At 40.3% G+C, this 16,978-nt stretch overlaps 1 pseudogene; it reads right to left on the bottom strand.

Moving 5' to 3' along the window:
* Positions 1–7,585: 7,585 nt before the first annotated feature.
* On the bottom strand, positions 7,586–13,825 carry LOC136481340 (kinesin-like protein KIN-5A; annotated as a pseudogene).
* Between the last annotated feature and the right edge of the window lie 3,153 nt (positions 13,826–16,978).

The raw sequence follows: 16,978 nt of genomic DNA, 5'->3' as shown, positions 1-16,978 counted from the left end.
AATTTGATATTGCCTTTCGCTTTAATTTATATATAACTTTTCTTTTATATATTTCCTCTGCTCGTTGTTTATTTCCTGATCAATCGATGTGCGTATCTATCCATGAGTCTGATGTACACAAGACAACATTCGTGTACTAGTCTTCTACATACATGATTTAAACATAAAAGTGCCTGCATCTGCAGTTTATTTCCTTCTCAATGACTTTGTTGTTTTATATCTTTTACATTTCATTTAACAAAATATGTATGTGAGACCTTGTTGGTACCGTGAACACACAAATCCAAAAGTTATGTTTTTCTCTAGAATGATCTGTTACATCTCAATCTCCTTGAGAAGAAGAGATTTTATTTTTTGTACAAGTTTTCATAAGAGAAGAAGAATATAAATAAGTAAGGATCCACTTCGTTAGTGAAAACCCGGTCCAAAAGAATACACACAACTCACAACCAACTTTTGTCGCTAGCCAAGCCACACCCAAAGTAGACGCACATAGCCATCGCTTAGCTACCATGCCACAACGAAGTGTAGCATTGAACGACAGTCACAACAACCCTATGTGGTTCCACCATAGCCGCACCACCCCTGCACAGCATGAGAAAGCGCAATGGCCAAGCATACCGACACACTTATGTCACGTGTAGCTGACCTAGCAGCCCAGTCAGCCACACATTATACACAAACACTACGCCAGCCACCATTTGTAGGGGCGGAAAGGGCAATGGCCAAGCATGACCGACACACTTATGTCACGCGTAGCTAACCTAGCAGCCCAGTCAGCCACACATTATACACAAACACTATGTCAGCCACCATTTGTAGGGTGGTTTTGCCAGCCACCCCTACGAAGGGGTGGCTATAAATCGCTGATTTGTAGGGGCGGCTGACAAACCCGTCCCTACAAATCAATTTTTGAAAATTCATGAAATCGGGCCCCCACCGGTCAGCCACCCGCCCACTCATTGAAGTCGCAAATCGCGGCATTTTTTGCGCGAAAATCGCGCTCTTCGCAGCCGGCGGGATTTGAACCCGGGACCTTTCCCTCGCGCGTACCTTCCTCTACCACTGCACCTCACACTCACTTGTGTCCATATTGCATTTTAGTTCCCCACATATTATACAAAACCGAGTATAAATTGATTGTTTGAGGCCCTAAACGAACTCAAATGAAAAGGTTGTCAACTACAAAGTTTTATAACTTTTCAAGATCTACAACTTTTATTTTGGTAGTTTCTCCATCCGAGGTCGTTTACAAAATTTGAATTTTAAATTTGAGAAATTCAAACGTAGTTTTCCATGACAAGATGAATTCAAATCAAAAAGTTGTCAACTACAAAGTTTCATAACTTTTCGAGATCTACAACTTTCGTTTTTCTGTTTATCCATCCAACGTCGTTTAAAAAATTTAAATTTCAAATTTTAAAAAATTCAAACATAGTTTTTGATTTCAAATCAAAAAGTTATCAGCTACAAAGTTTCATAACTTTTCGAGATCTATAATTTTCATTTTGGTTGTTTCTCTATCCGAGGTCGTTTGAAAAAATTAAATTTCAAATTTGAGAAATTCAAATGTAGTTAACGTTGACAAAATTGATTCAAATTAAAAAGTTGTCAACTATAAAGTTCTATAACTTTTCAAGATCTACAACTTTTATTTTGATCATTTGTTCATCCGACATAGTGGTAACAATGTTAGTACCACTTTGTCATATGAAGAAATGACTAAAATAAAAGTTGTAGATCTTGATGAGTTCTACAACTTTTATGTTCATGACTTTTTCATTTGAAATCATTTAATATTTTAAAATGACGTTTGAAGTTGCCATTTTTGAAATTCAAAATTCAAACAGATAAAACACAATCACATTAAAAGATAGATAAAATAATAGATGTAAGAACATAATAATTTGATAGAGCATGATTTTAGAAATTTTTAAGAAACAAATCATCAAATTTGAAGTTGGCCGGTATGAGGAAGAAAGACTAGTTACAAGTTTTAGCCAGAGATTAAAAAGAGAAATCATAGTTCTTCGTCAATTTCAAAATTGAATTTCAAACAGCATTTTGAAGTAGTAAATGATTTCAAATGAAAAAGTTGTAAACAACAAAGTTTCATAACTTTTCGAGATCTACAACTTTTATTTTGTTCATTTCTCCATCCAAGATCGTTTGAAAAAAATTAAATTTCAGTGCTTAATTTTTAATATTCGGCGTCTATTTGTAGGGGCGGCTCAATATTGAGCCGCCTTTACAAATCTAATTTGTAGGGGCGCTAGATATAGAGCCGCCCCTACAAATCGGACCATTTGTAGAGACGGCTAATAACACCAGCAGCCCCTACAAATGGATTTATAGGGACGGCTTATTTGGGAGGCATTTGTAGGGGCGCCCCTAAAAAAAGGAGGCATTGCTACAAATCGTTTTTGTAGTAGTGAAATGTAGTGTCACCGTTTGCCACATAAGTCAGGAGTGAGGACTCTCTACCCATTACGGTATAGATCCGTCCAACCAACCATGGGTGAGATTAGGTCCGACTCTCAGGACAATGGATTTAAACATTACCAAGCCTATGGCCAAGCTAGCCATCTCACATATGCAAGCAACATCGATAACCGTCAACACTAGCACAAGAGAAAGGAGTCGAGGATGATGATGATGTACAGCTTGCCACCGCCACTGCCCTTAGATCCGACTAGACTTCTAACTGCCCGCTTAGGTAGCAGCAACGGACATGGGAGGAGGGATGAACATCATTGGTGTGATAGTGTCAGACTCATGTTCTGGCAGATATGGGAGGGAAGAACATATGGGGTTGTTTGGTTTAAGGAATGGAGACATGAAGTAGTCTATCATCTTCTCACTTTTTTTTTCACTTGTGGGATGAAATGAGTTGATCCGGCACTAACTTATTTGACAATATAGGTACAAGAAATGAGGTCATTTCACTGAATTTGAGAGATGATCATGCTTCACATCATCCAGATTTCCTTTCCTCAAACCAAACATCCTAATAGATTATGCATGTTTGTTTCATCAACTGTTAAGGTCCAACAGAGTGCATGAAAACAATAATAAAAAAGAACGTGAGATTTTAATTCATGGAGAGGCATAAGAGGAAACATATTAAAAGAGACAAAGACACCGGTTATGGGGGGATTGGCAAATGTGCTCTAGTATCCATAGATAGTATTATTACAAGTATATGTAGCTCTCACCCAATGATCGATACGATACTTGCAGTAGTTTCTTCTAGGTATAGGTAGCTCTCCGGTCGAGAGGGGAGAGATGGATCGATTGCAAGCTTGCAATAGGATGCTGTCCCGCAGCTATTGTACTAGTGGTGACAATATAATCCCATTGGATTTTCTTTCATGTCTTCTTTCTTTGTAACTTACATAATTAATTTCTCCCAAGAATGCAGTAGCAGATCTCACGTGCATGATATGATGCTAGGCTACTGGCTAGCGTATCAACAGAAGTCTCATCACTACTAGAGTTCAGGGTGTTAACAACCAAATATATATGTTAGCCACCACCAACTGCATGTGGTGGTTGTTCGACTTATCCAGTTATTAGTGTCTCCTAAGTTTAACTCTAGAGGAACGTAACTACGCAATCTCTGTTGAAATCAAGAGTGAAAAAAATGGAAACAAGGCTGGCTACGTATCAGTGCTTGCTTTCTAGTGCAAGCTGTAGAGTCTTACCGCCTATGATTGGAAGGTCCCGGGTTCGAGTCGCGGTCTCCTCGCATTGCACAGGCGAGGGTAAGACTTGCCACTGACACCCTTCCCCAGACCCCCCCCCCCCGCACAGAGCAGGAGCTCTCTGCACTGGGTACGTCTTTTTTATATTTTGGAGTGGAGCACTTCTACAGTCTACTCCGGTCCTCATGTATATGATTCCATTCACTAGTGCACAGCCTGCTAGTATTTGTCATACATCGGATGAATCTAAAGACACATACATACACCTAACACCTTGAACAAAATATGCATACAAACAGAGAGACCTTTACCATTAACTTCTCTCAACCTTCTTGATCAATATTACTTGACCACACGTAGCAGGCTCCAGAAAGCAATGATCTTCCAACTGCATATTTTAATGGTTCAATTCCAAGACACCGCCACCTGAAACTTTGTCTATACAGCAATGATGCCCTTAGTTTATCGCGGCAAGAGGGGCTCTCTGTGATTCGGGTGTCGTCGACCCTGCCAACTGCTGCTTCCCGTTTCCATTTGTAGGGTGGTTTTGCCAGCCACCCCTACGAAGGGGTGGCTATAAATCGCTGATTTGTAGGGGCGGCTGACAAACCCGTCCCTACAAATCAATTTTTGAAAATTCATGAAATCGGGCCCCCACCGGTCAGCCACCCGCCCACTCATTGAAGTCGCAAATCGCGGCATTTTTTGCGCGAAAATCGCGCTCTTCGCAGCCGGCGGGATTTGAACCCGGGACCTTTCCCTCGCGCGTACCTTCCTCTACCACTGCACCTCACACTCACTTGTGTCCATATTGCATTTTAGTTCCCCACATATTATACAAAACCGAGTATAAATTGATTGTTTGAGGCCCTAAACGAACTCAAATGAAAAGGTTGTCAACTACAAAGTTTTATAACTTTTCAAGATCTACAACTTTTATTTTGGTAGTTTCTCCATCCGAGGTCGTTTACAAAATTTGAATTTTAAATTTGAGAAATTCAAACGTAGTTTTCCATGACAAGATGAATTCAAATCAAAAAGTTGTCAACTACAAAGTTTCATAACTTTTCGAGATCTACAACTTTCGTTTTTCTGTTTACCCATCCAACGTCGTTTAAAAAATTTAAATTTCAAATTTTAAAAAATTCAAACATAGTTTTTGATTTCAAATCAAAAAGTTATCAGCTACAAAGTTTCATAACTTTTCGAGATCTATAATTTTCATTTTGGTTGTTTCTCCATCCGAGGTCGTTTGAAAAAATTAAATTTCAAATTTGAGAAATTCAAATGTAGTTAACGTTGACAAAATTGATTCAAATTAAAAAGTTGTCAACTATAAAGTTCTATAACTTTTCAAGATCTACAACTTTTATTTTGATCATTTGTTCATCCGACATAGTGGTAACAATGTTAGTACCACTTTGTCATATGAAGAAATGACTAAAATAAAAGTTGTAGATCTTGATGAGTTCTACAACTTTTATGTTCATGACTTTTTCATTTGAAATCATTTAATATTTTAAAATGACGTTTGAAGTTGCCATTTTTGAAATTCAAAATTCAAACAGATAAAACACAATCACATTAAAAGATAGATAAAATAATAGATGTAAGAACATAATAATTTGATAGAGCATGATTTTAGAAATTTTTAAGAAACAAATCATCAAATTTGAAGTTGGCCGGTATGAGGAAGAAAGACTAGTTACAAGTTTTAGCCAGAGATTAAAAAGAGAAATCATAGTTCTTCGTCAATTTCAAAATTGAATTTCAAACAGCATTTTGAAGTAGTAAATGATTTCAAATGAAAAAGTTGTAAACAACAAAGTTTCATAACTTTTCGAGATCTACAACTTTTATTTTGTTCATTTCTCCATCCAAGATCGTTTGAAAAAAATTAAATTTCAGTGCTTAATTTTTAATATTCGGCGTCTATTTGTAGGGGCGGCTCAATATTGAGCCGCCTTTACAAATCTAATTTGTAGGGGCGCTAGATATAGAGCCGCCCCTACAAATCGGACCATTTGTAGAGACGGCTAATAACACCAGCAGCCCCTACAAATGGATTTATAGGGACGGCTTATTTGGGAGGCATTTGTAGGGGCGCCCCTAAAAAAAGGAGGCATTGCTACAAATCGTTTTTGTAGTAGTGAAATGTAGTGTCACCGTTTGCCACATAAGTCAGGAGTGAGGACTCTCTACCCATTACGGTATAGATCCGTCCAACCAACCATGGGTGAGATTAGGTCCGACTCTCAGGACAATGGATTTAAACATTACCAAGCCTATGGCCAAGCTAGCCATCTCACATATGCAAGCAACATCGATAACCGTCAACACTAGCACAAGAGAAAGGAGTCGAGGATGATGATGATGTACAGCTTGCCACCGCCACTGCCCTTAGATCCGACTAGACTTCTAACTGCCCGCTTAGGTAGCAGCAACGGACATGGGAGGAGGGATGAACATCATTGGTGTGATGGTGTCAGACTCATGTTCTGGCAGATATGGGAGGGAAGAACATATGGGGTTGTTTGGTTTAAGGAATGGAGACATGAAGTAGTCTATCATCTTCTCACTTTTTTTTTCACTTGTGGGATGAAATGAGTTGATCCGGCACTAACTTATTTGACAATATAGGTACAAGAAATGAGGTCATTTCACTGAATTTGAGAGATGATCATGCTTCACATCATCCAGATTTCCTTTCCTCAAACCAAACATCCTAATAGATTATGCATGTTTGTTTCATCAACTGTTAAGGTCCAACAGAGTGCATGAAAACAATAATAAAAAAGAACGTGAGATTTTAATTCATGGAGAGGCATAAGAGGAAACATATTAAAAGAGACAAAGACACCGGTTATGGGGGGATTGGCAAATGTGCTCTAGTATCCATAGATAGTATTATTACAAGTATATGTAGCTCTCACCCAATGATCGATACGATACTTGCAGTAGTTTCTTCTAGGTATAGGTAGCTCTCCGGTCGAGAGGGGAGAGATGGATCGATTGCAAGCTTGCAATAGGATGCTGTCCCGCAGCTATTGTACTAGTGGTGACAATATAATCCCATTGGATTTTCTTTCATGTCTTCTTTCTTTGTAACTTACATAATTAATTTCTCCCAAGAATGCAGTAGCAGATCTCACGTGCATGATATGATGCTAGGCTACTGGCTAGCGTATCAACAGAAGTCTCATCACTACTAGAGTTCAGGGTGTTAACAACCAAATATATATGTTAGCCACCACCAACTGCATGTGGTGGTTGTTCGACTTATCCAGTTATTAGTGTCTCCTAAGTTTAACTCTAGAGGAACGTAACTACGCAATCTCTGTTGAAATCAAGAGTGAAAAAAATGGAAACAAGGCTGGCTACGTATCAGTGCTTGCTTTCTAGTGCAAGCTGTAGAGTCTTACCGCCTATGATTGGAAGGTCCCGGGTTCGAGTCGCGGTCTCCTCGCATTGCACAGGCGAGGGTAAGACTTGCCACTGACACCCTTCCCCAGACCCCCCCCCCCCCCGCACAGAGCAGGAGCTCTCTGCACTGGGTACGTCTTTTTTATATTTTGGAGTGGAGCACTTCTACAGTCTACTCCGGTCCTCATGTATATGATTCCATTCACTAGTGCACAGCCTGCTAGTATTTGTCATACATCGGATGAATCTAAAGACACATACATACACCTAACACCTTGAACAAAATATGCATACAAACAGAGAGACCTTTACCATTAACTTCTCTCAACCTTCTTGATCAATATTACTTGACCACACGTAGCAGGCTCCAGAAAGCAATGATCTTCCAACTGCAGATTTTAATGGTTCAATTCCAAGACACCGCCACCTGAAACTTTGTCTATACAGCAATGATGCCCTTAGTTTATCGCGGCAAGAGGGGCTCTCTGTGATTCGGGTGTCGTCGACCCTGCCAACTGCTGCTTCCCGTTTCCATTTACAGCAAGCTTCGTCGGTGTTCTACTGTCCCAAAATGCCTTCACGAGATCTTCAAGTGGGGTTACCAACTCCCTGATCAATTGGCTATCCGGAATGTTGATCTCACGTATTCTCGGTGTTGAACAAGTTGCTTCACCCACCTGGTCCATAAAACACAGATTTCGATATTAGAATACTAAGGAACCATCATGCTTCAGCAGGTAAACAAACAACTACATATATGTGCATATATATATGCCCAGCAGACTAATATTGCTAACCTTATAATCATCTCCCAGAGATCTATCGGCATTCCCTGTTATTACTTTTGTCTTCTCATAGTGACCATGTTCCAAGTCATGAAGTTCTGTTCTGGATGTCATCACGATGGATTTCACATTGTCGCAAATACCATGGTCTAATTTTAATGAATCTGGCAAAGAAATCAGCAATTTGCAGGAAATTTTAGACAACAGAAAATGCATGTGCTGGGAAAAAGAAAGATGTCCCACTGTGCGGAAATAGTACCGTCAATAGAACTAAGAAGGGATTTGCTTGAAATGTCACTATCTTCAAATCCAGCAGTGGCAGCAGATGAAAATCTTGCATCCAGTTGGTTGCTCACCTCATTCCCAGCACTTCATTCGAAGGATGCACATATGTTTAGCTTACAACAAGTTCAAGTTGCTTCTCTTCAAACTATTTATCCAACAAAACAAACTTCAATTGTCAGTATCAATTACCTTATGACTGAACCGATGGCTTCTGCATTGTTTCTTCCAAGCGCCAACACCAAATTTTGTGCAGTAACCCATTGTTCTGAACATGATTCTACACTTCCCTTGCTGTAGAATAAATCATATGTGTTAGTTTCCATGTTCTAAGATTCTCATGAAATCAACAATTTAACTATTGAGATAGACAACTTACCACTGCTGCAAATTCCCTGCCAAGAAGCATCGTTTCTGTTCAATAGATGATACATTTTGTTGGAATGCCTCTTCAGTTCTCTTCATGTAGGCTTCCCATTGCTCTTTCATAGAAGATGTAAAATCATGAAGCTTGGTAGTTTCAGTTTGTAAATTGTTTGAACGCTCAGAAGCAGTCCTATTGAGGCTGCATATATCATCTTGAACCTGGTAAAATGACACACATATGTCACTCAGTCAGCTCAGTAGTTGGTTTTAAGCTGTTGCACAAGTAGATGTTTCTCTGAAGATATTTGACTAGGATGACCAAATAACAGTATGCACATATGCATTGGTTTATGACAACAAAGGGCCACACAGTAGTGACCTATACATTATTAGGCATCCTCCAGATATTGAAGTGAATGGAATATACCATATTTTTCTTTCTAGCATTCGATTCTGCAAGTAACCCTGCGACCTTCTCCATCAAGTACTTCTCTTCATCAGCAACAAAGGCCTGAATCCATTTCATGTCATCAGATAACAAATCATACAAATAGATCCTTGCAGACTAATGAGAAACTTACAGCTGCAAAAGAAGATTACCTCAAACTTCTTCTGAAGCTGGAAGAGTTGCTTTTGATGTTCCATCTCTGATTCTTCCAAAATCTTTATGAGCTCCAATGCATGGGAATCTATAGTTTTGAAGAAATTCATTGTAGTTGTCGAAATAGACTTTGTTCTCTCCAAATTTCTAGAGAGCCCCTGTAAGTGCAACTTTTTCTTATACTACTGTAATCAACAATATGAGCTTAATAAATGGGCAAAAATTTAGCATTTTGTAATAAATAATGAACCTCATGCTGCTGCTCAATAAATGTAGCAAAGTTCACTTCTTGCTGAGAAAGCCCATTTTGTAGTGCAACGAGTATTTGGTCAGCATCAACCAACAGGCCCTTCATGCACTGCAACCAAAGAATTCTCAGTATGTGTTTACAAAAATAGGGAATAAAAATAAAGATGATGAGCATAGTATGAGGATTTCAAGATAATTAAGTACACTTACATCCTCAAGGCCAGATGTGTGTGTGATAACTTGCGAATTAAGATTTTCAAAGCTCAACACAGATTTATGCTTGAGCTCATTTGCAAAACCATGCAATTCTGCTATCCTAGAATTGAAGCTCTCTTTGAGCTTTCTTACATGCTCTCGAAGTCCTCCAGCAACCTAAGAAAATGCGGCATTGTTAGACTTATACAGGCAAAGAATGAACTGATAACCACATGTTTGCTTTTTGGTGCACCTTGCCCTTTGAGGTGACAAAAGATTGCATCTCCTCTTCAAGTGATTTTAGTTGACTCTCCTGTTGAGAAACCGAGGTTGAGACTGTTCTATGCAAGACACTAATGTCTTGAGTCAGCTGGGAATGGAAATGTTGAATTGTACTTCTATTTGTATCTTCAATCTTTTCCTTCCTTTCTGAAAATCGATACGAAGAATGAATATGAATATTTAAATTGAGAAAGGAAAGAGGGAGGGAGAAAGAGAAATGGAGGCGGACCTAATTTTGAAAATAGCCCATATAGATCCCCTGCTGTATTCTCCAGCTCTGATCGGAGTCTTTGTGCTTCACCAACAAGAACTTTTTCTGAAGACATTTAAAAAGGAAAGGACGTAAGAGAAATGGTAAGCACAATCACCTCAGCCAAAAATCTGAAAATTTTCTGCAAGTATGAAAATAACACGGTGCAGCTGTATCAAGGCAAAATGGAATGAAACAAACAGTATTTTAGTATTTTCCTCACATGCATTCTGTACACAGCAAGCTAGAGAACCTTGTCAAATGCTTAATTAAGCCTATGCAACACATTTCATATGCAAACTCATATATAAATCAATGAAGTCTTCATTATGATAAGCTTTGCCTTGAAGGGGCAAATTCTAACCTGATTTAAGAAGATTTTCTATCAAATATTGCTTCTCCTTAATAGTATTATTTGCCTTCATGTATTTTGCTTCAAGATCCGCTAGGGTGCACTCTGTTTCCTTCATTCTTTTCTGCAAAAAAGATGAGAAGTTGTAAATACAAACATTATAATTCAATTATATGATAGAAATATGACAATATAAGTATACAGCACACATACCTGTAATGTCTGAAGTTGATCACTTAGATCTGCACTCAGAACTTTCTGAGAATCATAGAGTCCTTGAAGCTCTTCTAATTGCTGGTACAGTTACAGATTCCGAATTATAGCATTATTTTTTTCAGCAAGATACAAATCCTCTAACTGAACTAAAGGCATACCTTATCTTTTGATTCCAAAATAAGCTCCAAACGATCCAGTTTCTCTGACATAGCCTGAAGAATTCCTCTGTCATGCTATAGAAGAATATGCACAATCTAATATGTCATAAGCGATGAAGGGAGTAAGTACCTTCTTTTCAGCTTCATCTGCTAAGTATTGTTCCCTTGGAATATAAACACCATTTTTCTCCCTTGCAGCATATAGTTCTGTTCAAAAAGCGGAATCCAATTTAGTAACTATACTAGCTTGAAGTATCTGGCTTTTCAGAAAAATAAAATTGATGAACAATAATATACAGATAATGATCGTAGATTTTAGTGTATCTACAATGAAGAACTAAAATCTAGAAATACCTCATCTAGACTATGCACTTACAGATGTGCATCCGTGGTCTCTGCATTTTTCAAAGAACTGGAAGAATGTGGTAAACAATTTGATGGCATAGATGTTCATGTATAGTTAAACTCAGCAATTGTTATATTGTTAAGAGTGTTCATGTACATGGTGTCAAACAATTCTGACAATAGAGAAGATGAATCAGATGCAATGAAGCATTAAGCACATTTGGTGGATTCTGTAGTAAGATTCATCCAGCAGTAACCATGTTTCTCAGAATCAGCTAATATTCAACCCAACTTTATTTCAAGAGCACAAGATTAACTCACATGCTTGGATGGGAGAATGGTCCTGTTGTATTTTTCTGAAGTTCTCAACAATAAGTATAAGCAGTGTTGAATGTTTGTAAGAAGAAAAGGATACCTTGCTTGAGACGGTCCATTTCAAAGTACAAATCTTTGATGAGCGCAGATTTCATCATCTTTTGATTGACCTGGAAATCATGGGCAAGTTATTAAAATTAGTTATCCATGAGAAAGTTTACATTGCAATCAATGATAATTTGACAATAAAAAAAGCAGAACCTCTGGCTTATTCTTGATGTGTTTTGCACGATGCGCGTAATCCAGGGTGCTTAGCGTCTCCTCAAGGCGGTGTACTGAAGGTGCGATGGTCGCTATGATGCAAGTCTTTGTCTTCCCTCCCAAGGAATCCCTTAACAATCTTGTTAACTTGCTATCCCTGCATGAATAGCAGCCAAATTTCAGATGCCTGAACAACCTCAATGAACAGTCTGAACAGCTAGTGTTTGATTGACCTGTATGGTATGTGTCCAGAGTGCTCAACAAGAGTATTAATGACACGCCCAAGTGTAAGCAGACTCTTGTTAATTTCTCCTGCTTCGCGAGCTCGCCCCTATAAAAACAGATGGCATCTATGTAAGTATTCTTCACTTGTGCGCAGCTTGATCATGGTATTTAGTGATGAAGTGGAAAAGGAAACAGGAGCTCCCAAAAAAAACTTACGTCTCTAGCACCGGACCTAGATATGTTTTCAGAGCCAGCAAGGTCAATGAGATTAAGCTTTCCACACTTGATCATTTCCTCACCCTCAGGTGTGCATTCCTTAATATGGATGGTGATAGAGAAAATAGAGTGTGAGCGACTGCTTTGCTTGTTGAGAAGAGTTTCAGCAGTTTTTCTCTTTGCAGAGCCTCTCTCCAGTATCCTGTAGATCTCGGCAGCTCAAGAAACTAGTTCTTCCTCGAGCCCTCTAACAAAGACTCCTCCCTTGCCATCCTCCATGAGTGCCATAGGCTTCTTGGACTTGTCATCAGAGAATTTAGATTCCTCCGGGGCTAGAAGATCAGTGAGCTCCTCGTTGTACAACTCAAGGAAAGAAACCTTCATGCTGTACTCTGCACTTTGTGCCTCAAGGATGTCGAATATGCGCTTAACAGCCCTTGGAATAACACCGGCATCAGATGGGAGGTCACCGTTCTACAGAAATGCAGGTGGAGTGGAGTTATGACCTCAGTTGAGGCAGCAAACTAACTGCATCAGAATTGAGGAACATGTGTAGCATGTGAATACATAAATAAAATAAAAATTTACCAGTGATTTGCCTCCTCCGCCTTCCATGGTGTATGTTTTGCCAGTTCCAGTCTGACCATATGCAAATATTGTGCAATTGTAACCGTCCAAAACCTCACTGACAAGTGGCACAACAGCATGGTTGAAGATATCCTGCTGTTGCGATTTTGGTCCGAACACCTGCATGTTTCGATTGGTTACTGAGTGATGAATCAATCAAGTGAATGCCTGGTTGTCATGCGGCAGTGATCAACAAGTGGAAGTGGTAAAGGGAAATAAAATAGTTGGCATGAGTTACCTTGTCGAACGCAAAGGTGCGATCAATTTGCTTGTTAGCGATGTTCTGGGCAACTGAAACCTCCCGTCTCTGGTCATTGCAAGTGACCACAACAGGAGTGCCGACGTGGCGTTCCTCCTCGCTCAGTGGCCTAGGAATAGGATGCAGTGACGTTGAATCGATGAGTAGTGATCATGAGTAAAATAAATGATACAGTGGATTAATTGACAGGCATTGTATTGGTGGATCGATTAGACAGTGACATGTACTGGAAAAGCATAGATAAGTACAGTAAAGCACATACTCCACTGGTGATCTATCGGTTGATCGTGGGGCTGTATATAGAAACGCTAGTATAGTAGATGCATGCATAGGTAGGAGGAAGTAGTATTGATTACTGTAATTAGGAAGCAGTGGATATTATTATGGTTAAAAAAAATTAATGTACCTGCATCTGAGGAGGACCTGGACGTTAACGCCTCCGGATCCGGACCCCTTGGAGGAGGAGGAGGAGGTGGTGGTGGTGGAGGTGGAGGTTTGCTGCTGCTGAGCGGCCTGCTGGGCAGCGCTGATGCTGCTGTTACCGTTGCCGTTGAAGAGGAGGGGGCCCCGATCCCGGTGCCTGCTTGTGGGGGGCTTGTGGGCGGAGGAAGAGGCGCCGCTCCTGGGCGTGTGGGGGGAGGAGGGGGAGGGGGTCATGGCGGCATAGTCGGCGGGGGCTCCGCCTCGGCGATGGGTGGGGGTGGAAGCCTCCATGGATGATTGATGAAATGAAACGCAGGGAGAGGAGCGCAGGAGGTGACGAGGGGAATCGTCTGACTCCGTTTGATTTTGAATGCCCTGCCCCTGGCCCGCCGGGCGGCACCCAGCAGGCAGTCTAGCCGAGCCGAGGACTTGCTTCTTGGGCCCCGCACCACACACCCTTGGATTCCAACGGAACTGAAGGGGCCTGGGCCCCACCCCCTCTTTCGAGTTGCATTTGAATTCCCCGACCGAGGAGGGAGAGAGAGCTCCCTTCTTCTTCTTCTTTTTGTCACATTAAATTATACATATACTAAATATTAGCGAATATGCACGTGCGTCGCTACGGAAGAATAATCTATTACGTTGCCGGTGGCACGAGCAGAGACAATTTTCACACTCACCGAGTTACAAATAAAAAGTTGTTAAAATTCTTCTCCAACTAACTTTCCATATTCAGTAGCAAGTTGTTTCCTCCTCTCTCCGGTTTTTTCGTCATGTGTGTACTTTCTTTGTCCTAGCTCCTTATATCGATTCAGGTCAAGCACGGCCACTGTCAACTTGCCACCAGCTACTGATTGGCGACATGTGTCCGCACCATTTGGGGTTAGGGTGGGTGTTGCAATTGCACCTAGCCGGCGCTTGCTTCCCTAGGGCTGTCCCCAGCCGCGTCAGCTAGCCACTGGCTGCGACTGGATGTGGCCTCTGGCGACCCTCCAATTACCCGGACCAAGTTTAAGCTGTCATCATTGGTTCACATTCAACTTGATCATCTTTAGACATGAGTTGTTCTAACTCGTATAAGCATGGCATATGAGTCCGCATTATATACGCAACCCAATACTTCTTGGAATCGGACTCCGTATCGCGCTAGATGTGAGCTGTTCTAACTCACATGAGCATGGGTTAATAAGTCCGGACGAAAGAAGCTACGCTATCGGGTAGTTAGGGGATGGTGGCCCAAAAAAGAGGTTGAAATTTTGGTTCTTTAATATACATATAATTAGGTATAGGTAGATCTACAATGCGTAAAAAATTAAGAAAATTAATTACATAAAAGTATAGACCTATAGATACAATAAAATATTTATACTAAAACATATGATATTATATGTTTACTGTGTAGCCCTAGTTAAAGCGAGTGGTTTGGTATTTTTTTTGGATTTTTCTATAATTTTGTACGATTTTCAGAATTCTCAACTGGTTTAAAAGAAAAGAAAACAAAAAAGGATGGAAAATGTGCGGCTAGGCCATAGGCTTTGGCCTAGACCACTGCACAGCCAGCCGAGCCTGGGGCCGAATCCGAGACCCACCACAGCAGGCCCAAGCGAAAAAAGAAAAAAAAGAAAGTTTTGCATTAGGAACCCTAAATTTGTTTCTAAACCTGTTTAAGCCCTTCCACTATTTCTTTGTCTCTAGTATCTTTGCATCTGGAACCCCGTTATTTGTTTCTAATCCCTCCCTCAACTCCTCGTTCTTTGGTCGCCAGCCAGATGACGGTCTTCCGGGCGGAGGGAGGAGGCGATGAGGAGACCGAGGTGGATTAGTAGGTTGGCAGAAAAAAATTTGGTGGCGGAAATTTTGCCTCTTTAGTATTAGGTATAGATATAGGTATAGCATACTCAGTTATCTATTGTTCTAATTATTTATTCAAACTATGCTTCTTATTGATTGCCTAACTTAGTGTAATCAATTTTTCTATTACAAACACTTGTTCATTCCGTTTGCTTTCATTCGTCTCTCTCTATTCCTCCAAACGGAAAACCTTGTGACCGTGTTTATTTCTTTCCAGTCCAAAGCACATACCCCAAAGTTCACACAATTAACAATACTAGTTCTTCCAATCCTTTTCTTTAGAGATTAGAAATCTTTGTACCAGTACTTTTTCTACAACTTGCAAAGGCAATTTCTACATCTCGTCGGTTTCCTTTGTTAAAGGCAAGTCCAATAAGTATTTTGGCTATAAGACAAGTCTTAAAAAACAAACCATATAACAATAGCCTCCTTGTCTACAACTAATTTAATATATAATTCTTAGTATTCATCCATTCCGTGCTTCCTTTTCTATCCTCCCTCTCATCTGCCAAAGGCAACAATTTTTTGCGTGGGATTACGTGATTAGCTCAGATAGAGAAGCGCCAAGGAACCTCGTTTCTCTTTTCCTTTGTCCTTTTGTTCGGCGAAACTTCTGACACGTATGGCAATGCGCCGCGGTCATTAGGCTCGCTCTAACTAGTACAAGGGGAAACTTCTGACATGTAGAAACAACACTTTTATTCGGTGGTAAGCAGCCTGCACTTGAACCATGATGTGCTTAATTATGGGACTATGGTGACTTCACTAATTAAGTCTCTAGACTGTTCCACTAAATCGGGGTACGACGTGTATGGGTGGGTTTGCAGGTACGTGCCTGTGTATGTCTAGTGTCTAAGGGTGTGTTTAGTTTAACCGAGCCACTCGATCCTAGATGATGTGGCGTATCATGAGTTCATTCCTCAAATCGTTTTGATCCTAGATGATGTGCCTGGGACCACCTTATTCCCTAAACAAGCACAAAAGATCCTCCATCTCCATCGTATGATCGCCCACATGTCTTTGTCGCTACGAAGGGCTGTGATTGGATCAAAACTCCCTGTTTAGTTTTGAGGTGCATAGCACATAGCAGGTAGCACCTCCCCCCGTAAGGGCCTGTCCGTCTGTCCTCAAAATCATGGGATTATTGAGGGGGATGACTCGTAGGGGATTTAATTCTGCCTCAATCCCTTTTGTTTTTTTTTATCAAACCAACAGACCTTAAGGGGGGGGGGATTAAATCCATTAATAGTCAAAATCCTCTTCAATCCCTCTCCATCCACATGGTTAATGAGGCCTAATCTATTTCTCTGTTACGTACTTACTTGTGAAGCATGCATGCGCACGTGTTTTGATACACGCAGATATAGTATATTAAGAAGAAGATGATTATTATTAGGTTATTATGTGCTGAAGGAGTTCTGAATGAATATAATGATGAAGTGGGCCGGGGTTCAAAGTTGAAACACGTGGGGTGCGGATCTATGAGGTTGGAAGGATTAAACAATCTCATGTCTAGATATATAAACGAGTAGATAATACCTAGATAGATACGTAATATAGAACTAGGTGATCTAGTAGCAAAAGAAAATACTA

Source organism: Miscanthus floridulus, chromosome 9 (genome assembly GCF_019320115.1).
Source record: "Miscanthus floridulus cultivar M001 chromosome 9, ASM1932011v1, whole genome shotgun sequence".
NCBI classification, from domain to species: Eukaryota; Viridiplantae; Streptophyta; class Magnoliopsida; order Poales; family Poaceae; genus Miscanthus; species Miscanthus floridulus.
The sequence above is the reverse complement of the archived record's forward strand: the minus strand, read 5'-3'. Positions and strand labels throughout refer to the sequence as shown.